Below are 26,960 nucleotides of genomic sequence, written 5' to 3'. Positions count from 1 at the left end.
GCCGCCAGAATGTTTAATACAAGAAGCTATCGTTTATGCCTTGTGTTTTACAGGTGCTGGATGTTAGTTCGTGACATGGAGTTCCATTCCTATTGCACTTGGTCGGTCAGTACATGGACGGTTAATACCGGTTGTCGATGACACTGTAGTTGTCGTCCAATGATGTCCCATACGTGCTCCATCTGGTAATCGAGCTGGACAAGCCAACGTATCGACACTCTGTAGAGTATTCTGAGTTACAGCAGCCGTATGTGGACGGGCGTTGTCCTTTTCTGAAACACCTGCTGGAATGCCTTGTATGGCAGCACAACAGATCGAATCACCGGATTGTCGTACAAATTTGCAGTGAGGGTGCGTGGGATAACCACTAAATGCTTCTGTTGTCAAACGAAATCGCATCCCAGAACACAGCTTCAGGTATGGGTCCCGTGTGTCTAACATGCATGCAGGTTGACTGCAGGACCTCAGTTGACCTCCTCCCAACTTCCACACAGCCATCACTGGCACCGAGACACAACCAGATTTGGTCAGAAAACACAACAGACCTCCATCCTGCCCTCCAGTGAGCTCCCGCTTGACATCACTGAGGTCGCAAAGGCGGTGATGTGGGCTTAGTGGAACGCATGCTACATGGCATCTGGCTCGGAGATGTTCTTCAAGTATCCGATTTGTAACAGCTCGTTGTATCGCTGTGGTGCCAACTGCTGCTTAAACTCCTGCTGCAGGTGCAAGACGATGCGCCACAGCTTTACGCCGAACAGAATGGTCTTCTCTCTCGATAGTGGCCGACCGGAGCCCGGTCTGCCGATGCCAGCAATCACATACAGTGGCTACAGTCTTGCCAAGTCTTTCTGCAGTATCCAGAAGGAAGATCCATCTTCTCGTAGCCTTATTACACGCTCTCGTTAAAACTCAATGGGGTATAGATAGTGGGGTCTTTGTCGTCTTAAAGCCATTCTTTATTAACATAAACTCGCAATGTCAAATCTTAAAGGTAACTAACGCTCAAGACCGCTAGAGCGAGTATTTAAAGAAAACCTCATTTGCATTCTCATAGCGGCACTACTGGCACCACTCATATGCGACTGACGTGAAATTTGAGTTGACGTCTTCTTTCGTGTATAGAAACACACCTGTAGCACGATCTTTGAGGCTTTCGGTAGGCGTTGCTATTGTCAACAGGAAAATAACAACAGCAGATGCCGAGTGGAAGATTTGGGCAGAGACTGACAGTTGCCCGAGAGCTTAGATAAATGTAACATATGCAGGCAAAGAGGCGAAGAGATTACTGTGCTATTACGGTTTTAGGTGAAAACTGACTGTAACAACCGTAAAATACGTCCGAAGCTACCTAATGCGGTACGACTACGAAAATCTGATTCTAAGAAAAGCAAATGCCCGGCTCAGATTTAATGAAAGAATCTTAGGGAAATGTAATTCATCCACAAAAGAGGTAGTTTAAAAAACGCTTGTCTGATTTTTTGGTATTGCTCAACAGGATGCGACCGTCACTAAGTAGGATTATGAGAGGATGGAGAGAAGATCCAGCAAAGAGAGGAATGTTTTTCTCACGCGATCGTGCAGTAGATATGAGAGCGTTACGGAAATGCTCAACAAACTCCCGTCTCACACACCACAACAGAGGTGTTGCGTATCACAGAGAATGTAGCTGTTGAAATTCCCAAAGCATATATTCGAAGAATTGTCGGATAACACATTGCTGCCTCCCACCTGTGTCTCGCAGAACGACCACGACGAAACAATATGAGAAATTAGAGCTCTTACGGAAGTTTACCTACGGCCATCCTCCCTTCGCAGCATTCGCGAATGGAACAGAGAGGGTTTTAAATGATTATGCCTTATACACACTGGACTTGTTTCTCATTCCGAAGCACGCCAGCTGTGCTCTCCATCGCGGTTGCTGCAAGCTGTGAAACGACCTACTACATCTCACGCAACGTGCTTTTCATTGTGATATTCGACGGCATTAATCACGCGGTTTGCATACGAAAAAGGACGCAAGCAAAATAATTGCGTGTACTGTGTTAGCAATTACCGAAAAAGATAGGAGAAATCTGCGAAGAAGATTCTGGAGTAGTCGATGACTTCAACAGCGAATTGCTGGCAGAGGAATACGTACATATGGAGAACGATCAGAGAAGTTATTCGTGAACTCACTGGAAGCTTCCCCACACGTTCGTATTTAAATTGTATGCAGTCACTCTAATGTCAGCTTGCACATGCCCAACATCTATATTACTTATGTTATGCTGACTACCATCAGCCTGAAGTAACGTACTTCATAACTTAGGTTTCAAGATTGAGATTCACTTCGTAGTTTCATTCTAATGGAAGAGGAGAGTTTTCCGAAGTACCAACCATCACTGAAAAAACTAATTACTGCCAAGATACAAACATGAGGCACTTCATAAAAGCGAGAGATAGGAATATGGGAATACATATTTTGCACAATGTTTCATAATACCAATAACTTCCTGTCAGTGAGTTGTGTTTACTTTCTGACATAGACAGAGAGTCACAATAAGATTTCCGGCCACAGGCGAAAAATTACAATCGTTGGCTTTTGCGACAAGAATTGTAGCATATAGAATATTTATAGTGAATGACGTGGGCCGTTGAAGACTATTTGTTTATTAAATTAATAAGGAAGTAGTAGACCGTTTTAGAAAACAAAAAATTGAAACAAAGAAGTTGGGAGTAACTAGACAAAATCGTGTAACTTGTCTCGTGTATTTGATGACGCTAACGACTGCGCTACAGCTTCGACGTGACACTTGCGACTAAGGTATGTGGTATATTGTGTTGCGCTGTATCCAAACTAATACACAAATGACATACTTACTGGTAGAAATACCGGTAGTTTTGGTAGTATTGATAGGGAAAGAAACTTAAATGAATTCCTCTCTCAGAAATAATAAACAGCCAGTCAGTCGCAACCTGGAAAGTTTATTTAAAACGCTGACTAATTATTTCAGCGTTTATAAAAACATCAAGTGGGTTAGTCATGACATAAGTACGTTAAAATGTAGCCGAAAGGCGTCAGTCGTATGTAAAATTTAACCGCCATAATAATTAAAACATCTTCAAGGCTGTAATCATTTAGCATTTCCTCATCAATGCACTAGCTGTGTTATGGAAGTGAATTTCGTCTACATTTTAACGTACCTATGCCACAACATGTAACCCAGTTGCCAATATGTCCTTCTGAAGAAGACGTGTTTATAAACGTTGAAACCATGATAAAGAGTTTTAAATAAATCTTCCATTTTGGGACTGACTGACTGTTATTTCTGAAAGAAGATCTGATCCTTCAGTTATTGCGCCAGCAGTGCACAAATTTTTTAAAATAAATAATTCGTAGGAAAGATACTGGGAACCGACATTTCTCTTCGTTGGTTTGTTTGGTTTTTTGTTTCTTTTGCAGACAGTTACAATGACACATCACTCAGTGTTAGTCCATTGTGAATAATATACCGTCAGAGTATACAAACTGACTTTATAAATAACAAAAATTAGCTGGTCGCGCAGCTTATGCGCCTTTATGCAACCAAAGCAATTACTTTTCATGCAAGTACAATTTACATGCACAGAAAAAAATCTGTATACTTACTGTTATAATTTTTTACCTAATAGAACATTCTTCATCATCATCAAATGCAAGAGTTTCCTGTCATTATTGACAAACGCGAAACTTATTTACGACTAACAAAAATATATTTTATGTATGTTAGACGAAGTATTGAAGTGACGATTGACATATTTTTGTTTTGCTGTTTTTTCTGCTTTAACTTTTTTCAAGAAGTTGCGTTTTCTGGCACTATTTCATGACTAAGTGTTTTCTTTTCTACCACAACATCCCTTCGTTTCACATTACAAATCGACATTGTTCGCATAAAACTTGAATTAAACATTGACCATTTTAATTTTGCTATTTCTATGTAGAACAAAAATGTTGCTTAGGTTACGCTGCCCTTTATATATTCTCATCACGTGTCTAGACAGTTCACCGTTTCCAGTTTCCAGTTTCTACGTAAACTAAGAGACCGATATAACTGGTTTCGATTATCAGTTGATCATCTCAGACCTTGTGAAGGCATTGCTAATTACGCATATAAAATTTTTTTTCGTGATGTTCTTTAGATTTCTATTCTTTTTCTTTTGTTCATATGGGCATTTCTAATTGTGATTATGTAACATTCTACTGTGGTTTTTAAATGTAAAGATGTAATTGTGATTATTTCGTTTGCCAATGGATAAATGTGTTTCTTGCTTTGTACCTGTGGCAAAGTTTGTGAAGTTCTCTTTTGGAATATTATTAATTGTGAAAAATGCAGTCAATAACGTTTATAAAGATTTATGTAATTTACGATAACGATATAACATCTATAGACAGGGTACAGCGATAGTGATATCGATAGTCGAAAGGTTGTTGTGTAGTAGAGTGGATAGTGGATGGTGTGTCTATGAAGCGTGCGCGGAAAAATAGTACTGTGTTTTATGAAAAGCATACGTAATTGTATGGGCAGTGATACCGAACTATCAGATTGTTAATTCTCTTTATCACTGCGTATGTATTGCCGTCGCCAGAGAACTTTAAGAGCAGATAAACCGGACTGTGAAAGTGCCGCTAACAATACTTTGTTGTGGCCAACACGAACAGTGCTTTTATGCGAATGAACTTTGCTGGTATTGGTTTTTGGTGGTGTAACTGTTGTCTATCACATTCTATCAAGCCGTGAAAGTGAAGACTTTGATTAACTGTGCAATATAAATGAATTTCAGTGACGTTGTCGAAGTTTGAAATGCGAGAACAGAGTGGACTTTGTTTACGGTGTGCTTCACACACAAGAACAATTCTATAAACTCTGTATTTGTGGCTAAGACTATATGAATGTGACGAACTGTGAAATTATGGACGATAGCATCACGGACAGTGCATAAAGTGTAAAAACTAGCGATGTCTACGTAATGTACTTTCAAAGAGAGGACATCTCAACAACGGTCGTATACTGGCGTCTTGTGATTTGTTAATCACCACGGGGTTAATGATACAGCTGTGCCGGAACTTTATTTGCGTTTCGCCGGAGAAGATTAACCAGCGGAACTGCCTGCTCTCATCATCGTAACCCGCCGACATCGTGCTGCCCAACGCAACGCTTCGTATGCAACAAAAAGTTAAGGTTTCGCCGAACGCTATCCCCTGACCTAGAAACCTTTTTTCTCTATTAAAAGTATAAGAATTACAGACTCTATTCAAATAAATTCTTTGCTTAGTTTACGTTTGCTTTCTGCTAACAAAAATAAAATTACGATCAGTGAATTAAAAGTTGCCTGGTAGTCATTGTTAAAACACCAGTAAATATAAACTTCTTCCTCTCTTTGGAACTAATTCTCCTTCCATGTCAAAATTACTGTAGTTATTTTATGTAGTTTTATGTATTGTTATGAGACTAGATATATGACAGTGACTAGTAAGAGTATTTTGGCGCGAAATATGGCTTCGCACGAAAATTACGGCGACCGCCATAATTGTTTGCGTTCTGACCAATAACGTAAAAGCTGCTATTCCCGTATTGGTGCATTTCCTGACGTGAGCGTGAATTATAAATGTCAGCTGTCAAATCACGTAGGGACTGTTTACCCAGTAACAAAAGTTTTTGATATTGTACTGTTACGAGTCGTAGTACTAAGAGACACTGGTTATACTCAAAAGTGGGTAGATATATGGTGAACCCCCCCCCCCCCCCCCCCCCCAGTGTTCATGCAGTTATTAACAGCATTGTGCGTGATTCACGAAATTTTGTCACTTTTTCTAATTCCTTTCATATATTGTCTTAGATGTCTTTGAAGTTTCAGAGAATATATACACAATTTTGTCGGTTCAGGTTAATTTCAGAGCAGTTTCTCGTGAATATTGGAATTTTCAGTTCATAATCAAAGTGGGATCGTGACCAAATGAGAAGTACAACAAATAGTGTGGTTTTCCAACTAGAATTTTCGATGGCTGCACAATTCAGATTTTGATAATTATTTTTCCTGTGGGTTGAGGTCATTACAACCTGCAACAGCAATATAACACAGGACATACGTTAGAGTGATACATAAAAAGAAATTAAAATTAGCTATAAAATTAAAAAACATAAATGTACCCATATTGATGGACAATGGCTGTTTTATGAAGCAAGAATCGCTGAATGACGGTAGTCAAGTGCTGGGGAAAGCAGTAGAGTTAGTTATATATTAAGTTCTGGAGGCTCCGGCTGCAGCTGACAGTATGGTGTCAGCTTTAGCCAATTAGGTATAATTCGAAAGAATTATGTACAACAAAGACGTACCCATTCGTAAATAGAATATCAAAGTAAAGTAGAATAATTTTATAATAAAGGAGAAACAGTTTATTAATGCAGACATGGATTAAGCACAGTACGAGGGCTGAACAGTTCAAACAAATGAGGAACCCATAAGCCTGATTTTATTATTAACCGTCACTTAGACGATTTGTTCAGTGACCCGCCAGGTTAGCCGAGCGCGATAACGCGCTGCTTCTTGGACTGGGGTAGGCGTGCCGGCACCGGATCGAATCCGCCCGGCGGATTAACGACGAGGGCCGGTGTGTGGGTCAGCCTGGATGTGGTTTTTAGGCGGTTTTCCACATCCCCCCACGTCCCGCCTCAGTTACACGGCTCGCAGATATCTGAACACTTCCGCACTATTCCATGGGTTACACTAGTTGCAAACAGTTGGGGTACACTAATTCCTTCCCGGGGAGTACAGGGTGGTGGCAGGAAGGGCATCCGGCCACCCCTTCAACTAACATCGCCACATCCGATTAACCATGGCGCCCCTGCGTATCTGCGGGGAAAACGGCACAAGAAAAAGAAAGAAAGACGATTTGTTCAGCATGATCACCAGCGCCAGATTTGAAAATGATGGACAAAATTAGAACTAAATTTTTAGCAACATGAATCGGTTTCACATAAACACATTACAATTTCTACTAAGTTTTGCTGGTATACGATAATTACAGTCACACTGGACCTCCATGAACAGTTGCACTTTAATTACAGCCAGCCGCTATTTCATTTCTGCAGTAGGACTGATATAAGCGATCGAAATTTCCCTATAGAGTTTCCAGGCATGAGTGGCCGACTGTCTACCGCCAGGTGTTTCGCGTCTACTGCAGGAATTGATCCCGGCGTCGCGGCCCTGAAGTTCCGACAACACCGGCGAATCACGTCGCGGCGCTATCTCGGTAATTTCTTTGGCCGAGCGACATGTTTACTGCGGAAGTGTTTATAAACACAAGGCGGATGTGAATGGGGCAGCCAGTGTGCAGCGGTGCCAGATGGAGTGTATTTACAGCGCCCGGCTTCGCGTTTCGCCCTCGGTGGGCCGCAGTGATTACGTCGTCGGGCGGCGGCGGCGGCGGCGGCGGCGGCGGCGGCGGCGCCGCTGGCTGTTGTCGCTTATCTGCGTCCTCACCCGCGCCGGCCTTTCCCTCCCACGTCCGCCCCCCCTCCGCCCCCACCCTCATCCCACCTCCACCCCCGCAGCCGTTTAATTAACGCGGCGCGGCGGCCGGCGCTTCTGCGCCGTACCACAGTCACACTGCGGTCGGGCTGACCTGATAGGGGTGCAGGGTTGGGCGGTGGGAACAACGCCACCGGGCCACGCCGCACAGCGCCGCGAAACCGACGACCGGAAGATTCGCCCACACCGCTCTGTTCCGCGCCGCACGTCTGTATTTTCACCGCGACGTGCGTGTCAGCCGTTCGTTATTAAATCCAGCTCGTCTCGTGTTGCTCAGCTGAATGTGGCGGCGGTTTGCTTTCGCCCTGCACCTGAGGCTGGGCCACAAAACGTACTGTCAGGAGAATAACACAGTGATTTCATTCAATTTTAATGAAAACGAAGTTTTTCGCGACGCACTGCTGTGTGAAACATTCTCGGCTTCTTGCTGCATCAGTTCATGGTAAAACCTCGAGATTTCGCAAATTACCTCCATCGTCTTCAGCAACTGACGAAACAAAAGTTCTGCCTCAGTCTCCTACATACTGGGGTTCTGTTATTAATAACTCTGCTTTAGTGGCACTGTCATCAGTGACTTCACCGTTGTTATCGCGCAGTTAAGGTATTGCTTGCGTCTTGCCACTGATGTGCTTTATGTATGACCAGAATCTCTTTGGGTTTTCTGCCAAATTTCGAGACAGAATTTCGTTGTGGAAATTATTAAAAGCATCTCGTATTCAAGTACGCGCCATATTTCGAACTTCTGCAAAACTTTTCCAATCTTGGGGATTTTGTGTTCTTTTAAATTTTGCATGCTTTTTTCGCTGCTTCTGCAATAGCGATCTGACCCGTTTTGTGTACCATGGGGGACCATTACCATCACTTATTAATTTATTTGCTATATATCTCTCAACTGCTGTCGATACTATCTCTTTAAAAACATTCCACAACTTTTTTACACTTACATGATCAGATCGGAAGGAGTCAAGACTGTCTCTTAAAAAGGCATTAAGAGCGTTTTTATCGGCTTTTTTTTTAAATAGATGTACTTCGCGTTTCTTTTTCATGGTTGTAGGTGTTACGGTATTCAGCCTAGTAGCAACTGCCTTGTGGTCGCTTATCCCTGTATTCGTCACAACACTCACTATTTGTCCAGGATTATTTGTTACTAAAAGGTCAAGTATGCTTTCGCAACCATTTAAGCTTCAAGTGGGCTCATGAACTAATTGTTCAAAATAATTTTCTGAGAAAGCATTCAGTACAATTTCGGATGACGTTTTATGCATGCCGCCGGCTTTAAACGTATAATTTTTTCAGCATATCGAGGGTAGATTAAAGTCACCACCGACTACAATTGTATGAGCGGGGTACTTATTTGAAATGAGACTCAAGTTTTTTTGAAGTGTTCAGCAACTATATCTTCTCAGTCTGAGGGACGGTAAAACGATTCAATTAATAGTTTAGTCCGGTTGTCAGGTATAATCTCTACCCATACTGTTTCACATGAACTATCTACTTCAGTTTCGCTACAAGGCAAACTACCTCTGACAGCAATAAATACTCCACCAACAACTGTATTTAGCCTATCCTTTCTGAACACTATTAGATCGTTTGAAAAAAATTTGACTGAACTTATTTCCGGCTTTAGCCAGCTCTCAGTACCTTCAACTATTTGAGCTTCAGTGCTTTCTATTAGGGCTTGGAGCTCTCGTTCTTTCCCAACACAGCTACGACAATTTACAACTACAATACCAATCGTTTCTACAACTACCTTACTGTGTTTTACCTGCCCACTTTTAGACGGACGTCCCTTCTGTGGTTCCCTGAAACCCTCTAACATAAAAAAACGCCCAGTCCCTTCCACACAGTCCCCACAACCCGTGTAGCCATCTCATGTGTGTAGTGGTTGAAACGTCCCCTTAGAAAAATTGTACAACACTGAGCTTAAACTGACACACAATATTTTTGGCGCAACGCAATCTGACTTTCAGTAATCCCTACAAAAGAATGGCCCTGACTAACATTAACCTATACGTTTCACAAATCACTTACCTCACAAAAATCTTCGTTACTTGAACTACTGTAATACAGCAAGCGCCACTACTGCCAGCTAAATAAAAGATTCAAACTACTGAAGACACTAACTACTGATAGGCATAGTTAGCAAATGAAAGATTTTGATAGAGAACAAACAATGTATTTACCTTAATAGTGTTCAAAAATTATATATATATATATATATATATATATATATATATATATATATATATATATCAGTTCATGACATCCATTCTTAAAAATGTACTGTTTCTGATAGAGACACGTCCAGATCATCCGCTCTCAAAAATGCGCCATCTCACTTCCCCACATCCATCACTGCTGGCGGCTCACCTCCAACTGGGCAACGCTACGCGCTGTTAACAGCCAACAGCCCAACACTACAATAGCCAACAACAATGCAAACCAGCCACAGACTGCACACAGCACAGCCAGTGATTTTTATACACAGCGCTAAGTGGCGTTACCAATATAAAAACCTAAACAGCGTACTTACATGGCCTCCTGACCTATTAAGCGGAACCCGGAAACCCACCACCCGATGGTGCAAGTCAAGGAATCCATCGTCTTCAGCAACTGACGAAACAAAAGTTCTGCCTCAGTCTCCTACATACTGGGGTTCTGTTATTAAAGAGACTGTAGAAATAGTAATGTGTGAGGAAATCTTCAACCGGGACAGTGGATTTAATCTCTGCAGTGCATGGAAGCGAGGTCCCAGAACCAGAGAAATTCGTCACAAATTTGCACAATCGTGGGAGCGTTGGCGCCACCAGCGCAGACGTTGACATAATCTGTAACAGCATGACGTATATACCGAGGCTATATGAGGCCACCACAGCAGCACTTTGGACAGTCAGGTGCTCCTGAAGCAGACGATGGAAGCTCGGGGTTAAATTGACGTGGAAAGAAGTCCGAGGATGTTTTATACAATATTAACGAACAGCTTATGTCATACTGAAGAAATAGTGCTCATACGTAATTAAAATCTTACGTTAGATATGTAGTCTTCAGTAACACCGAGCAAGTTGCCGCAGTGGTTAGCACACTGGACTCTCATTCGGGAGGACGACGGTTCAGTCCCGCGTCCGGCCATACTGATTGAGGTTGTCCGTGATTTCCCTAAATCACTCTAGGCAAATGCCGGGATGGTTCCTTTGAAAGGGCACGGCCGACTTGCTTTCCCATCCTTCCCTAATCCGATGAGACCGATGACCTCGCTATTTGGTCTCTTCCCGCAAACAACCCAACCCAGCCCTCTTCAGTAACACATGCAGGAATACGTTGGATGTGGTAAGTCACTTGGGGTCGTGAGGGCGTAAACGCCTGTCAGCTTCAATGTCATTTATAGTAATAGCCGAGGTGTGTGAGAACAGCAATCAGCCTTATTTTCTACCTGAAACTGTTTTATTCTTTCCAGACGACAATATTGTCCCTTTCAAAGCAGTTCACTTTGGCCGCTATACACCAGCGGAGTCGTTGCTCCCGGCAGCAGTGCTGAAAGGCCTGAGATGGAAGAGCCTTCAATAGGTCAGGCAGTTCTTTCGAATTTTATCCAGAGTCGCAAAATGAAGTCCTTTAAAGCATTTGAGCCGTGCGTACCTCGTGTTCGTGCCATATCTCATTTGACATCCTCTTTTAACTGTACTACCACCTCGTTAAGTTAATTTCAATTACTGGTGTCACTGAGTTGCCGCCTTGCCTGCCCGTGAGCGTATTATCTGTGCTGACTGCTATTCTTCCCGGTTGTCGTGTGTTGGCAGGAAGTTCGGATCTGCCAGGAAGTGGGAACGCGCCTGTAGTGCAATTCGGACATGGCAGTCGTAGAGTTGGGACGCGGCGGAATTCTGTCGGGTTGGACCAGCAGTGGGGCTTGGACAGCCATGACTCGCCCAACCATTGCCGGCACACATGACTTGAACCGGAGACGGTCTTGGTTGATCGTCGGTTGGTCGTCTTACCGTACGACGTGTATTTCTTCGTCAGTCGCTTACGGGTTGGCGGTGTGTGTCTCAACTCGTGTGGTTCGGCGGTGTCATTGCTCGGTCACCACTTTTAGCATTGGTTGCGTTCTTCGTCCTAGCGTTTGTGAAATTGTGTCTACCTTGTGATGTTGACTGCTCAGTTATTTTAGTGCTGTCTCCGGGCTATTGTGCGAGGAGTCGGTCGGTTGGCGTGGATCAGCCAGGAAATCTCGGCGCGGCGCAGTGGGCCGGGCCTCTGGCGCTCTCTACGCAGAGTCGGAGTGTGTGGGAAGTGTTCCGATTCCTACGAGGTTCGTGGCTCACCGACCCAGTACATCAAAGTTCAGTGGTGATTTAATTACCGAAGCCAGTCTGTTCACATTGTGCTGTTGGTTTTCATTTTTGGTTGTTGGGTGTATTCCCGTGAACAACAGCGAGTGTTCGAGTTGGTGAAAGTTTGGCCACCATCCGGTGGAGTTTAACTGTATTTTCGTTATTTGGAGTCCAAGTGCACCAGCGGAATTTTCTGCCTTGTGGCCGTTAGCGTTCCGGTTACCTGCCCTGACCGCTGACGTAAAATTCAGGCCCTGTCCTTTCCATACCGTGTTGTCACTGTCCAACACGTGTGTGTAGTTTTGACAGTTTATACATACTCGGTTGTGGGCGGCTACACCTTTTACGTTTTGGCATTGGAGTTCCTTGTGTACTGGTCGGGTGGAAAGCAAGTCGTCTTGTCGGTGGCCCGTTGACTGTCTCTTGGTTGGGTTGCAGGTAGATCGGATTTAGTCGGGCCGACTACCTGTCTCCCCCAAGCAAACGTTAATATTTCAAGTGCTGACCGACTCCCGGAAACTTCTGACCCTTCTGACCGCCGCTGGCTGTCCTGCCTTTTCTTATTGGTGTTTGATTGTGTATTTTAATGGCTCATATCCGATGGTTTGAATTTGTATGCTTTCAGTTGGGTTTTAAATAATGGGCCTTCAGCCGCTTTAAAATTGCATGTTCCTTACTTGTCAAGTCTTGCATTGTTTGGGCCTTCAGCCTCATTTAAAATATTTTTTTTTTCTGGATAAAGCTTTTGAGCCTTCTGCCTTTTGAAAATTTATTGTAGTTGTGTTTTAAATCAAGGGCCTTCAGCCGTTTTAAAAATTGAAGAGGTTGTGCCCTTAAGCCATAAAATTGTGTGACATATTCAGTCAATAGTTAAGCTCGGATATTTGCGCTGTAATGTTTGGGCAACTAAATAAAGTTATATGTGTTCGAGTGGAACTGACAGAAGCTCATATTAGACCCCTTTCCACAATTCCAACTACCTGTTCTATCCTGCGGATTTAACCAGGCGTTTCAGCATTTATTATTATTTTTTTTTTTCAATTTCAGGAAGAGACACTCACAAGGAGATATCAGGTGAATAGTGGGAGACTGTAGATCATCAGAAATGCCTTCTGAAGTAGAAAATTCTGTTATGAAAGTGGGCGTATGCTATGGGACGTTGTCATGATGTAGTGTTCACTTGTCTGCAGTGTCTGGTTCCACCCGATTCGCCCTTCCCCTGAGCGCTTGAAGGACATCTTTGCCAAACACTTGGTTGACAGTTTGTCCCTCTTTTGCGATCTCACAAAAGCACTCATACCTTAGAAGTTTTCGTCGGTTTCTGAAGTTGAAGGACTAGCTGAGCGAAATTGCTGTTCAACGTGTTCTCATCCTTCCAAGTATGATTTTCGCCATCGAGAAATTAGTGTTCTTGATAAGGAATGTTCCCATAGACCTGTTTTAAGTTTTGAAACGTCACACTTGCAGATTTTAACACAAAACGTGATGGCAGTACTTTGTCCTAAATGCCACTGTTCCATTTTTCTTAACGCACAACATAAACACAGCTTCACTTGCGGCACTCTCAAAAATCACGTGGTGCCTGTACGGAGCAGAAATTCGGACTGAGCATCTGGAAGAAATGAACACAGCGATTTACACAAGTAGAAAAACACAGTATTGCCAGATCACTCGCATCGTTGTCAATCTCAATTCTTTTCTCACACACCTCGTAATGCAGTTTATTAGAGACGTACAGTTTAACAAAAACCAGGAATAATATTACTTGCGCTCAAATCAAAGAATAAACATGATCCTTCTTTCATCAAACGGCAACTCGACAAAATTCATGATACATAAGTAATTATTGGTTTATAATGAGAAAGGAAAGCACAAGGTAAATCGGGTGAACTACAATTAATTCATTATGTACAAGCTGGAAGGATGAGTAAAGAACTAAGGTAGCTGAGCTCAGAACACAATTCCCAAATAAAATACAATGACAGCTGACATATACACTCCTGGAAATTGAAATAAGAACACCGTGAATTCATTGTCCCAGGAAGGGGAAACTTTATTGACACATTCCTGGGGTCAGATACATCACATGATCACACTGACAGAACCACAGGCACATAGACACAGGCAACAGAGCATGCACAATGTCGGCACTAGTACAGTGTATATCCACCTTTCGCAGCAATGCAGGCTGCTATTCTCCCATGGAGACGATCGTAGAGATGCTGGATGTAGTCCTGTGGAACGGCTTGCCATACCATTTCCACCTGGCGCCTCAGTTGGACCAGCGTTCGTGCTGGACGTGCAGACCGCGTGAGACGACGCTTCATCCAGTCCCAAACATGCTCAATGGGGGACAGATCCGGAGATCTTGCTGGCCAGGGTAGTTGACTTACACCTTCTAGAGCACGTTGGGTGGCACGGGATACATGCGGACGTGCATTGTCCTGTTGGAACAGCAAGTTCCCTTGCCGGTCTAGGAATGGTAGAACGATGGGTTCGATGACGGTTTGGATGTACCGTGCACTATTCAGTGTCTCCTCGACGATCACCAGTGGTGTACGGCCAGTGTAGGAGATCGCTCCCCACACCATGATGCCGGGTGTTGGCCCTGTGTGCCTCGGTCGTATGCAGTCCTGATTGTGGCGCTCACCTGCACGGCGCCAAACACGCATACGACCATCATTGGCACCAAGGCAGAAGCGACTCTCATCGCTGAAGACGACACGTCTCCATTCGTCCCTCCATTCACGCCTGTCACGACACCACTGGAGGCGGGCTGCACGATGTTGGGGCGTGAGCGGAAGACGGCCTAACGGTGTGCGGGACCGTAGCCCAGCTTCATGGAGACGGTTGCGAATGGTCCTCGCCGATACCCCAGGAGCAACAGTGTCCCTAATTTGCTGGGAAGTGGCGGTGCGGTCCCCTACGGCACTGCGTAGGATCCTACGGTCTTGGCGGGCATCCGTGCGTCGCTGCGGTCCGGTCCCAGGTCGACGGGCACGTGCACCTTCCGCCGACCACTGGCGACAACATCGATGTACTGTGGAGACCTCACGCCCCACGTGTTGAGCAATTCGGCGGTACGTCCACCCGGCCTCCCGCATGCCCACTATACGCCCTCACTCAAAGTCCGTCAACTGCACATACGGTTCACGTCCACGCTGTCGCGGCATGCTACCAGTGTTATAGACTGCGATGGAGCTCCGTATGCCACGGCAAACTGGCTGACACTGACGGCGGCGGTGCACAAATGCTGCGCAGCTAGCGCCATTCGACGGCCAACACCGCGGTTCCTGGTGTGTCCGCTGTGCCGTGCGTGTGATCATTGCTTGTACAGCCCTCTCGCAGTGTCCGGAGCAAGTATGGTGGGTCTGACACACCGGTGTCAATGTGTTCTTTTTTCCATTTCCAGGAGTGTATATACCAAAATCCAATACTAATTATGTCACTCAATAGCAGCTGTAGGGGTTGCTCACTCCTGGGTTGGAAACTCGTACTCTTTGTCAGGATGTAGGCCGAGGAACCTGTGTGGCATCGCCAACACAACAAAACATGATTAAATATTACTTCATTTATTTCTCTGACTACTTCTTGTAGTCGTAGCTTCGGCAGAGGCTGGAGGCTTAGCAACCCTTCGAGGGATCTACTAAACCCGGTGGCTTTCTCAGGCCGCCTTATCACGCTGCTTCAGCCCTGCGCTCAGGCCAATGGCTTCTAGCAAACATCCATAGTGTGGGAGGTGTGGCCCGTCGGAAGCTGTGCGGTGATCTAGAAGCGTATATGTTGTGTCTCATACAGCCACTCTGGGAGTATTGTCTCCCTCCCAACTCACTGTACCTGCTGTCCCATCAGACGGACCACAATGTCAAATGTCGAGAGATCGTGTTGAATGCTGATGATGGATGGCCCTCTAGTTCGTTAGGTCGTTTGACCCAGGAGATGTTGGAGCATAGAGCAGTTTGTGCAGGCTTCAACGGAGTTGGTAGGTCTCTGGAGTACCCATCAGTGGCGGCTAGTACTCTGGTTTCTGTGTTCTGTGGCTATAGATCAGTGATCATCTCATAAGGCAGCAGGATTATGACTGGTACTGGAACGTTCTAATACACATAAAGTTACAACATAGTAAGCAGAGATCCGATTGTGGTCGACATGAACGCCATCCACCCTAGTGACCGACTGGTGAGATGCAGTACTTAACGGCATCAAGCAGAGGTGTCTTTTTGACGCAATTCGTCATGAACTAATCGGTTCTGCTCTTTACAAGTTGTCAGCAGTCCTGTGTTCTGCTACAGTGTATTAGCCAATTTGTGTCAAAGTCTACTCGCTTTGTCAAACCCCTGATGGGTGTTGCTGTGACCTCGTTCGCACTTCTTACATAATGAAGGCAGTCTAATCTGCACTTGTCCAACCCCTTTCCGCTGAGCTCGTTCGCACTCTCACACAAGAGCGTTTTACACTCTAGGTACCATACTTTTTATGCCTAATATCTGATTTGTGTTCATACTTCCGTACCGGCCGGTGTGGCCGAGTGGTTCTAGGCGCTACAGTCTGGAACCGCGCGACCGCCTCGGGCCTGGATGTGTGTCATGTCCTTAGGTTAGTTGGGTTTAAGTTGTTGTAAGTTCTAGGGGACTTATGAGCACAGCAGTTGAGTCCCATAGTGCTCAGAGCCATTTGAACCATACTTCCGTGAGCTCGAACAGTGCTGTTCTCTTAGTACTTACGAAACTTCACTTTCCCGTTCTGTTATTTTCTTGATGCGTAACACACCTAACGAGAAACCGACAATGATTGGTTGGTTGATTTGTGGGAGGGGACCAGACAGAGAGGTCATCGGTCCCAACGGATTAGAGAAGGATGGGGAAGAAAGTCAGCCTTGCTCTTTCAGAGGAACTGTCCCGGCATTTGCCTGAATCGATTTAGGGAAATCACGGAAAACCTAAATCAGGATAGCCGGGCGCGGGTTTGAACCGTCGTCCTCCCGAATGTGAGTCCAGTGTGCTAACCACTGCGCCATCTCGCTCGGTAAAACAGACAGTGTAAGAAACCCAGAAAAAAACACTACACGATGCTGGAATATGAGCAACATAGAGGGGTTCAGCAATTCAAAACATTACGTCTACCTATTTATACTGCTAGAGTGAGAGTGGTAGCGCTGGGTTGACTGCGAGTGCTATGTTCCCCTTGTTAGGATTATTTATATTTTATTGAAACAAGCTCTCAGCTTTTATCTGAACACAAATACAGTACAATTTTAAGCAGATTTTAAGGCAGTTCCATCTTCCACAAGAAGAACTAGTACAACATAAAATAAATAGTCAGCTGTGTAGCAGTTAAAATCAGTTAAAATTAAGTGCGCTGTAACGAATTAATTCATTTCACCCAACGGATCATTAAGTTCCTCACAAATTGTCTGTATTATGCAAAGGGGCAAATTATACTTCAAAAAGAAAAACGAAACGCACACTAAAAAAGTATTGGGTTGTTAACAGAAAAGTAAATGAAGCTCAAACGTGGAACTGAAATTGGCCAACCATACAGGCATCTGACAACTTTCAATAATGTACGGAAATAAAAAAAAATGCAGCTTTCAAGACAGACAGCGATGTCCTGATCAGGCTGAATTGCACACGGAACACAGAGCAGACCACACTAACTTATATCGTTTGCAGACATACGACCAGCAGAGAGCAGTCCCGTCTTACAACAGAGTCACATAGGAGAACTAGCTGCGGAAACGACCAGCCAGACAGACCCGAAGCATCTGCTTCCAGTCTCGCCGCATCACACCAATCTGGCTACCACACACTTCCTTGTTGCCGCTGTCCCACCGCGGCAGCCACGGCGTGCAGTCAGATTCAACGGCCTTTTCGTCTATTGGTGTCAGCCCGCTGCCTGTTAACTCGCTCGCCCTCCAATACAAGGCTTCACTTTCGCTCCCTCTTCTCCAGAAGGTGCTGGCGGTGGCTCCAATTTCTCGATGGACGTGGTGCGTGAAGTCACACATGCTGCTCATTGCACCTAGCCGCATACAGGACTCGCAGAAGCGCCACTCTGCTCTTCAGCAAGTCGCCGCATGTCACTGGCTACACGTAGTATATTCACGCTCTGTAGGTTCCGATGTCACTTTTCATATTTAACTGTAATACACACAAAAATCTTTCAGGTGCACACTACATGTTGTTGGATTCACTGCCAAATTGGCGCTATTTAGAGAGTTTTAAGCCAAAGTCCTACACTAGAGAGATACTACTTTTAAGTCATGTAGTTCAATTGGTGATCAGGTTAATGATTCGCACATGTACTAGACAGAGTCAACGACTCCCATTTCGGATACAGATAACATGTGATTCTACGTACAATACCTTGTGAAGAAGACAGCTTTAAAATAGTTGAAACCGTGGTCAAGATTTAGTATATCTGTATTTTGCAAGTGGTAGGCAATCCACAAAAGCAATCGCAGACGTTGGAGAGAAAAACATAGGTACAAGAATGTAAATGCGAAGAAACCATGGTAACAGAAGAAATGCTTCAGTTGATCGATGAAAGGAGTACGTACGAAAATGTTCAGGGACATTCAGTAATACAGAAATACAAATATTTTAGGAATGAAACAAACAGGAAGTGTAGGGAAGTTTAGACGATATGGCTGAATGAAAAATGTCAAGAAACAGAAAAAGAAATGGCTGTCGGAAGGAATGACACAGCATATAGGAAAGTCAAAATAACCGTTTGTGAAATTATGAGTAAGGGTGATAACATTAAGACTACTATGGGAATCCCACTGTTAAATGCGGTGGAGAGCGCGGATAGGTGGAAAGAGCACATTGAGGGCCACTGTTAGGCGGAGGACTTATGCGATGACGTGATAGAAGAAGAAACAGGAGTCGATTTAGAAGAATGGGGAATCCAGTATTAGAATTTAAAAAGAGTTTTGGAAGAGCTAAAATCGAATAAGACAGAAGGGATATATATCATTCCATCAAAATTTCTAGAGTCGTTGGGGGAAGTGGCAACAAAATGACTATCCATATTGGTGTGTAGAATGTATGTCTGGCAATATACCATCCCACTTCCGGAAAACATCCACACAAGTCCGAAGTTTGCGAGAATTATCGCACAATCAGCTTAGCAGCTCAAGGATCCAAGTTGGTGACAAGAACAATATACAGAAGAATGGAAAAGATAATTGAGGATGTTCATAATCCTGAGAAAAATAGTGGTATGTTATGGGGAAAGACGTGCAATATACATGACTAGGGACGAAGTACACGGATGAAAAGGGTATAAGAAAAGGATATGGTCTGTTCAATATATACGTCGAGGAAGCAAGGAGGGAGAAAAAAGAAGTTTCAAGAGCGGGATTGAAATTCAAGGTGAAAAGATATCGATGTTAAGACTCGCTAATATCATAGCTATCCTCAGAGAAAGTGTAGAAGAATTACAGGACCTGCTGAATGGAACGAACAGTTTAATGTGAACAGAAAAAGTATCTACATCTGCATAGACACTCCGCAAGCCACGGTACGGTGCGTGGCAGAGGGTACCCTGTACCACTGCTGGTGAAGAGTAAATCGAATAAAGACGAAAGTACTGACAAGTATCAATAATGAGAACAGCGAGAAAGTTAACATCTTAATTGGTAACCATGAATTAACAAAGTTAAGGAATTCTGCTGCCTAGGATGGAGCACGGAGGACATAAAGAGCAGACTAGCACTGGCAAAAAGGGCATTCCTGACAAAGAGAAGCCTACTATTATCAAACGTAAGCCTCAATTTGAGGAAAGACTTTCTGAGATGTGCATGTGGAGCTCAGCAATGTATCGGAGTGAAACATGGATTGTGGAAAAACCGGAACAGTAGAGAGCAGAAGCAGTTGAAGTGTGGTGCTACAGAAGAATGTTGAAAATTAGGTGGACTGATAAAGCAAGGAATGAGGAGGTTCTACGGAGAATCGAGGAGAAAATGAATACATGGAAAACATTGACAGGAAGAAGGGACAGGCTGATAGAATATCTGTGAAGACACCAGGGAATAACTTCTGTGGCACTAGAGGGAGCTGTAGAGGGTAAAAGCTGTTGAAGAAGATTGGGCTACATCTAGCAAATAATTAAGGACGCCGGTTCCAATTGCTCCTGTGAGTTGAAAAGACTGACACTGGAGAGAAATTCGTGGCGGGCTGCATCAAACTAGTCAAAAAGATAAAAAAGGGAGGGGGGTGGCAGTTATATGCCATACTGCTAGGTCAATGAGGCACGTGCCAAGCGCCACGCGTAGTGCATCTATCAACGTTGTACAACTCACATCCGCCTCAGCTGCTCTCTTCCTCCCTCGTTTGCACTCCACAAACTAACTGGCTGCCCACTCCTCAGCCGGCTGCAGTGGTCAAGCGGTTCTAGGCGCTACAGTCTGGAACCGCCCGACCGCTACGGTCGCAGGTTCGAATCCTGCCTCCGACATGGATGTGTGTGGTGTCCTTAGGTTAGTTAGGTTTAATTAGTTCTAAGTTCTAGGCGACTGATGACCTCAGAAGTTAAGTCCCATAGTGCTCAGAGCCATTTGAACCATTTTTTTTTTTTTTTTGCCCACTCCTCCATGTTACCAGACTCGGCGGCCCTGCCCCTGTTCGACCAACTACCACCTAATCCCTGCTCCTTCCATAGGGGGTAGGGGGTCGCTATATTGAGTTGCCAGCTCGCTACCGCGTCTCATGTCCCCGGGCGTCCGCTCTTAGACAGGCGCTGCTGCTGCTACTCGCTGGCCAAGTTCGGTTACCAGTCACTCCCGGAGGTAAACAACAGAATAAGCCGCGCTCTTCGCAGACTGACGTCACTCTTACAGTGTTGTCCCGGCGATGCAGCCCTTGGTCTCTAGCATAAATTGTGGCCATTTCGATTTTCCAAACTCAGGGAAGGGTGAACAAATTTGACAAATCTCTACATCTCGTCATTTCCTAAGCCAGTAAGCTCCTGAAGGATGCTGCAGTTAAATGGTTGCCGATCACCTCACTCGTCATTATGGAGAATCCATCAGTTGTAACTAAGTTAGTGCAGCGAAATGGTACATCTTATGTAATTTTTCTAAAGCGTATTTTAAGAGGTAAGAACAAACGTGTAATTTATTACGAAATGCGTGTGTAGCGATGGTATCCCTCTGACAGCTGATGAAGTAACTTTTAAAAGAATAGACTTATTTAAATATTTAGTAAGTATTTTAAACTATCAGAATACACTGGATATTAATGTTAAGGCAAGGATCACAAAGACCGAGCATATTTTTTCTCACGAGACGTGGAGAGCAGGTTCGAGAAGTACCAAAACAAGTCTGTACCAGAGGCTAATATTGCCAGTGGCGATGAAACAATTACGTCGAGGAAAACAGATTAACAAAAGCTGCTAGTCATCGAGAGAAAGATATTAAGTTAGGTATTTGGCCTCAAGAGGAACACCCAGTCCAAGGAATGAAGGAAAATTAAAATACCATGAACTGGCAGACCGATTTTCACAAGCTGAAGCTAGCATAAGGTGGAGATAGGAAGAATGATATGGGTAGGACACCTAATTGGGATGGAAGAGGGAAAACTACGGCGAATAAAATTTTCAGAAATCGTTTGGGACGGAAGTGACCGAGGAAGGCCTTGGACAAGATGGCAGGATGATATAAACAGGAAGACGGGGGCAGGGAGAGTGGTGGTCCCTGAGAAAAAGAGACTGGACCGTGAAAGCCAATAACACAAATGTTTGGTGGAGGAATGCAGAGGACGCATATGGTCTGCCAGGCCAAAGCGACATTTTAGGCGAAAGAAGAACTGTATAACAGAAACAACCTTCATGTGCTTACACAGTAAGAGATAGTATTTAAAGTTTCCATTTATGATGTATATACGCAGACTGAAGTAACGGATGAAAATTTGTACCAAAGGCGGGATTCTAAACCCGGCCTTGGTACAATTTTTCATTCGTCGCTTCAGCCTGCATGTTGTTGTGGTCTTCAGTCCTGAGACTGGTTTGATGCAGCTCTCCATGCTACTCTATCCTGTGTAAGCTCCTTCATCTCTCAGTACCTACTGCAACCTACATCCTTCTGAATCTGCTTGGTGTTTTCATTTCTTGGTCTCCCTCTACGATTTTTACTCTCCACACTGCCCTCCAATGCTAAATTTGTGATCCCTTGATGCCTCAGAACATGTCCTACTAACCGATCCCTTCTTCTGGTCAAGTTGTGCCACAAATTTCTCTTCTCCCCAATCCTATTCAATACCTCCTCATTAGTTACGTGATCTACCCACCTGATCTTCAACATTCTTCTGTAGCATCACATTTCGAAAGCTTCTATACTCTTCTTGTCCAAACTATTTATCGTCCATGTTTCACTTCCGTATAGGCTACACTCCATACAAATACTTTCAGAAACGACTTCCTGACACTTAAATCTATACTAGATGTTAACAAATTTCCCTTCTTCAGAAACGCTTTCCTTGCCATTGCCAGTCTACATTTTATATCCTCTCTACTTCTACCATCTTCAGTTATTTTGTGGTGTTTAAAGCTTTCCCGACGTACTGATTGTTCCATAAAAACACGGGAGAACTGCCGGATATCAGTAACTTCCTGCCACGATATTTCGGCGCAGAGTCTTCTGGCCATCTTCAGGTGAATGCCACTGTAGTAGTACTGGCGAGTACGCGCTGAGCTCCGCTATTTAAAGCCTTCTGAGGTGACATTGCGCATGCGCTGCTCAGCGTGCGCGTTCATAACGGCTCCGTTCGCTGCGCCTCGCGCCTTCCACTGCGAAAGCCTGGCGTATCGGTGTCAGGTCGATTTCCATCTTTATGCAGGTAACTACGCCGACTACGAAGTTTCTCTATAACAGGATTCCAAGCGGAGTTTAGCTGATAACTGCTATCTCGATTGATGAGAGTCTCGTTGTCAGACAATCTTATTTCCACAGATTCATTGATAATCTAGCTCGAAAAGTTTGATGTATGGGCCAAAATTTTTGTGTCGTTGTAATTCATGGAATGGTCTGTGGAAATACAATGTCTTGGTGCGACGGAAGAGTGATGGCACACTTGGTCACTCGGTGTACAGAAAGCCCACTCACACAGACCTGTATCTACAAGCTACTAGTTACCACCATTCAGCACAAACAATGGGCGTTCTCAAAACCTTGGTCCACCATGCCCATACTATCTTTGACGCCGACAGTCTTCAAGCGGAAGTGGAACACCTGCAAAAAGTATTTTTGAAAAATGGCTTTTCACCTAGGCAAGTAAACAGAGTGATGAAGACCTGAAGACGAACAAGGAAGAGGAAGAGGCCTTCAGGTCGACTGTTTATCTACCATTTATTTGGAATATTTCTTCACAGATAGGCAGAATATTGAGAAAGTATCAAGTGAGAGTCATCTTTCGTCCTCCTTCCTAAATTTCATCACTGGTGGGATCCGTTAAAGGCGACCTGGGCCTGCGTAAACCAGGTGTTTACAAAATTCCGTGTGAATGCGGCAAATCATATATAGGGCAAACGACACGCGGTTCTAGGCGCGCAGTCCGGAATCGTGCGACTGCTACGGTCACAGGTTCGAATCCTACCTCGGACATGATGGTGTGTGATGTCCTTAGGTTAGTTAGGTTTAAGTAGTTCTAAGTTCTAGGGGACTGATGACCACAGCTGTTAAGTCCCATAGTGCTCAGAGCCATTTTTGACACGAACTGTGCAGGAACGCATTGTGGAACACCAACGGCATACTCGCTTTCTCCACCAAGTCTGCAATGGCCGAACATTGTATTTCCACAGACCATTCCATGAATTACAACGACACAAAAATTTTGGCCCATACATCAAACTTTTGGAGCTAGATTATCAATGAATCTGTGGAAATAAGATTGTCTGACAACGACACTCTCATCAATCTAGATAGCGGTTATCAGCTAAAATCTGCTTGGAATCCTGTTATAGAGAAACTTCGTAGTCGACGTAGTTATCTGCATAAAGATGGAAATCGACCTGACACCGATACGCCAGGCTTTCACAGTGGAGTGCGCGAGGCGCAGCGGACGGAGCCGTTATGAATGCGCACTCTGAGCAGCGCATGCGCAATGTCACCTCAGAAGGCTTTAAATATCGGAGCTCAGCGCGTACTCGCCAGTACTACTACAGTGGCATTCACCTGAAGATGGCCAGAAGACTCTGCGCCGAAATATCGTGGCTGAACGTTACTGATATCCGGCAGTTCTCCCGTGTTTTTATGGTACAATCAGTTATTTCGCTCCCCAAATAGCAAAATTCCTTTACTACTTTAAGTGTCTCATTTCCTAATCGAATTCCCTCAGCATCACCCGACTTAATTCGACTACATTCCATTATCCTCGTTTTGCTTTTGTTGATGTTCATCTTATACCCTCCTTTCAAGACACTGTCCATTCCGTTCAACTGCTCTTCCAAGTCCTTTGCTGTCTCTAGCAGAATGACAATGTCATCGGCGAACCTCAAAGTTTTTATTTCTTCTTCCTGGATTTTAATGCCTACTCCGAACTTTTCTTTTGTTTCCTTTATTGGTTGCTCAATATACAGATTGAATAACATCAGGGACAGGTTACAACCATGTCTCGCTCCCTTCCCCACCACTGCTTCCCTTTCATGCCCCTCGATTCTTATAACTGCCATTTGGTTTCTGTACAAATTGTAAATAGCCTTTCGCTCCCTGTATTTTACCCCTGCCACCTTTAGAATTTGAAAGAGAGTATTCCAGTCAACATTTTCAAAAGCTTTCTCTAAGTCTACAAATGCTAGAAACGTAGGTTTGCCTTTCCTGAACCTTTCTCCTAAGATAAGTCGTAAGGTCAGTATTGCCTCACGTGTTCCAACATTTCTACGGAATCCAAACTGATCTTCCCCGAGGTCGGCTTCTACCAGTTTTTCCATTCGTCTGTAAAGAATTCGCGTTAGTATTTTGCCGCTGTGACTTATTAAACTGATAGTTCGGTAATTTTCACATCTGTCAACACCTGCTTTCTTTGGGATTGGAATTATTATATTCTTCTTGAAGTCCGAGGGAATGTCGCCTGTCTCGTACATCTTGCTCAACAGATGGAAATCAATTTTTGATCTCTGTCATCTGATAAAAAACTTACAAAATGACGCAGCTTTCGTCACTGGCTTGCGCCAATGTCAGACAACTGATATTTTTCTTTTTTTGTTGTCATTTAATTGGCAACATTAATTATTCTTTTTCTATTAGGTGTCGACGTTCGGGAAGGTATAACAATATAGTTCTATTAGTTGGAAGTGTAACAGTTTGCCTTGTAAACTCACTTCTTTTTTTCTGGCGTCATAATGATTCACATAAAAGAAAACTAAGGTTAACACACATTCAGGATTCCTGTACATGAATTGGTTTTTCTCTGAGAAACAAGATGAATATTTTGTAATTACAGCTCTGTAGAGCAATATGTTTTACATTTAAATTGGGAGTGCTACTCTCCGCTTCCTGCATCAGAACATAGCTGGCGGCAGAATATTTGTTAACAGTGCGACACCGAAGCAATGAAGGAGGAGAGAAGATAGAGACAGTTTGTTCGTATGGCTTTAAGACAGTATTTACCATTTGAACAGCATTGCAGGGTTACTGACAGAGTGAGAGTAGTTGAAAAAATGGTTAAATGTCAGTACCTGTACTGATCGCAAAACTAGCGAAAGTTTCTAAGCACATTTTGCACACCCACAATGTTTACGAAGGAAGATAAGTTAGTGAGAAGCATAAGCGATCTATATTTTCTTCTCTGCCCTCATACGAGAAGCTGAATGAGGTAATACAATTGTTAAGGCACTTGATTAGCTTTCATGAGAAGATGGGTTCATTTATTCGTCTGGTCATTCAGAATTATGTTTGTCTTGGCGTTACGTTGCTGAGGCTAGCGCGGTATACTATAGGACTTACGGACGAATATCTTGCAGGTAATATCTAAGATAGCAGAAACAGAGAATTCTGCCTGCGAAATTCATGTTGGTTTCTTAGAGGAGGCTAACATTCCGCAAGTACCTCATAATGCGTGAGGATAAAACATTTTCCATAATTCTGCAACAGATTGAGTTTAGTGACATAGGCCTACAGTTAAGTGCATCTGTCCCTCTTGAAAATGTACTGTGTGTGTTAATACGTCATACCTAATAGAAAGCATTTTTGGCAACCTTAGTTACCATTTTCTACCAGCATATCATAAATGTTCAATAGCTTACCACTCAGTTTTCGGAGACTGTCACCGAATAATCTTTATGCAACGGAGTCATTTACCCTACTTACAGAACATTTTATTATTTTAGATCCACCTGGACGAGTGTGACCTGGCGCTGGAGAAATGCCCCAACTCGTGTGGAGTATCAGTTCAGCGACGCTACAAGTCCTTACACTTGAAGGTAAGTTGCTTCTCGCTGCTTCCGTGCGTACTGATCGTCTCCAGTATCTGGTCAGGTGTCTGTACTGGAACTACATATCTTCTTCTCTTTACTAACAAAACACTCTTCTGATTTGTAGCGGATCAATTATTAAATAGCAAGTGAAGCTGAACTTAACTTTTACTGTTCACCATCATGATGTACAGACTCGCTCGGGAGTTTCTGAAAGTAAAAGAAGGAAGACTATTATAGAAATAGAAAGAGTGAATGGAAAATTAGCTGAATAACCACATGCGGTTTTGAGCAGATGTCAAGAATGTACAGATTATCTGTATAAGATGGAGAAAATACTAAGTGAAATTAAAACTATGTGCCAGACCTAGACTCGAAATCGGAACCTTTGCCTTTCGCGGGGAAGTGCTCTACCATATGAGCTACCCAAGCACGACTCACAACCCGTCCTAACAGCTTCACTTCTGCCATACCTCGTCTCATACCTTCCAAACTTCACAGAAGCTCTCATGCGAAACTTGCAGAACTAGCACTCCCGTGTGAAGACGGGTTGTGAGTCGGCTTGGGTAGCTCAGATGGTAGAGCATTTCCCCGCGAAAGGCAAAGGTCCTGAGTTCGAGTCTCGATCCACCACACAGTTTCAATCTTCTAGGAAGTATCATAACAGCA

General features: G+C 44.0%; 1 long non-coding RNA gene across 1 annotated transcript in view; it reads left to right on the top strand.

Annotated features, from left to right (window-relative positions):
• The window catches only part of LOC126095715 (uncharacterized), a 239,393-nt gene extending 213,093 nt beyond the window's left edge, over positions 1–26,300 (top strand). Inside the window, exon 3 of the long non-coding RNA XR_007521968.1 lies at positions 26,208–26,300. This is a non-coding gene — a long non-coding RNA (uncharacterized LOC126095715). The remainder of the gene's footprint in view (positions 1–26,207) is intronic.
• The last annotated feature ends 660 nt before the right edge of the window (positions 26,301–26,960 follow it).

This window comes from Schistocerca cancellata, chromosome 8 (genome assembly GCF_023864275.1).
Source record: "Schistocerca cancellata isolate TAMUIC-IGC-003103 chromosome 8, iqSchCanc2.1, whole genome shotgun sequence".
Taxonomy (NCBI): domain Eukaryota; kingdom Metazoa; phylum Arthropoda; class Insecta; order Orthoptera; family Acrididae; genus Schistocerca; species Schistocerca cancellata.
Note: the sequence above shows the minus strand (reverse complement) of the source record. Positions and strands in the feature narration are given on the sequence as shown.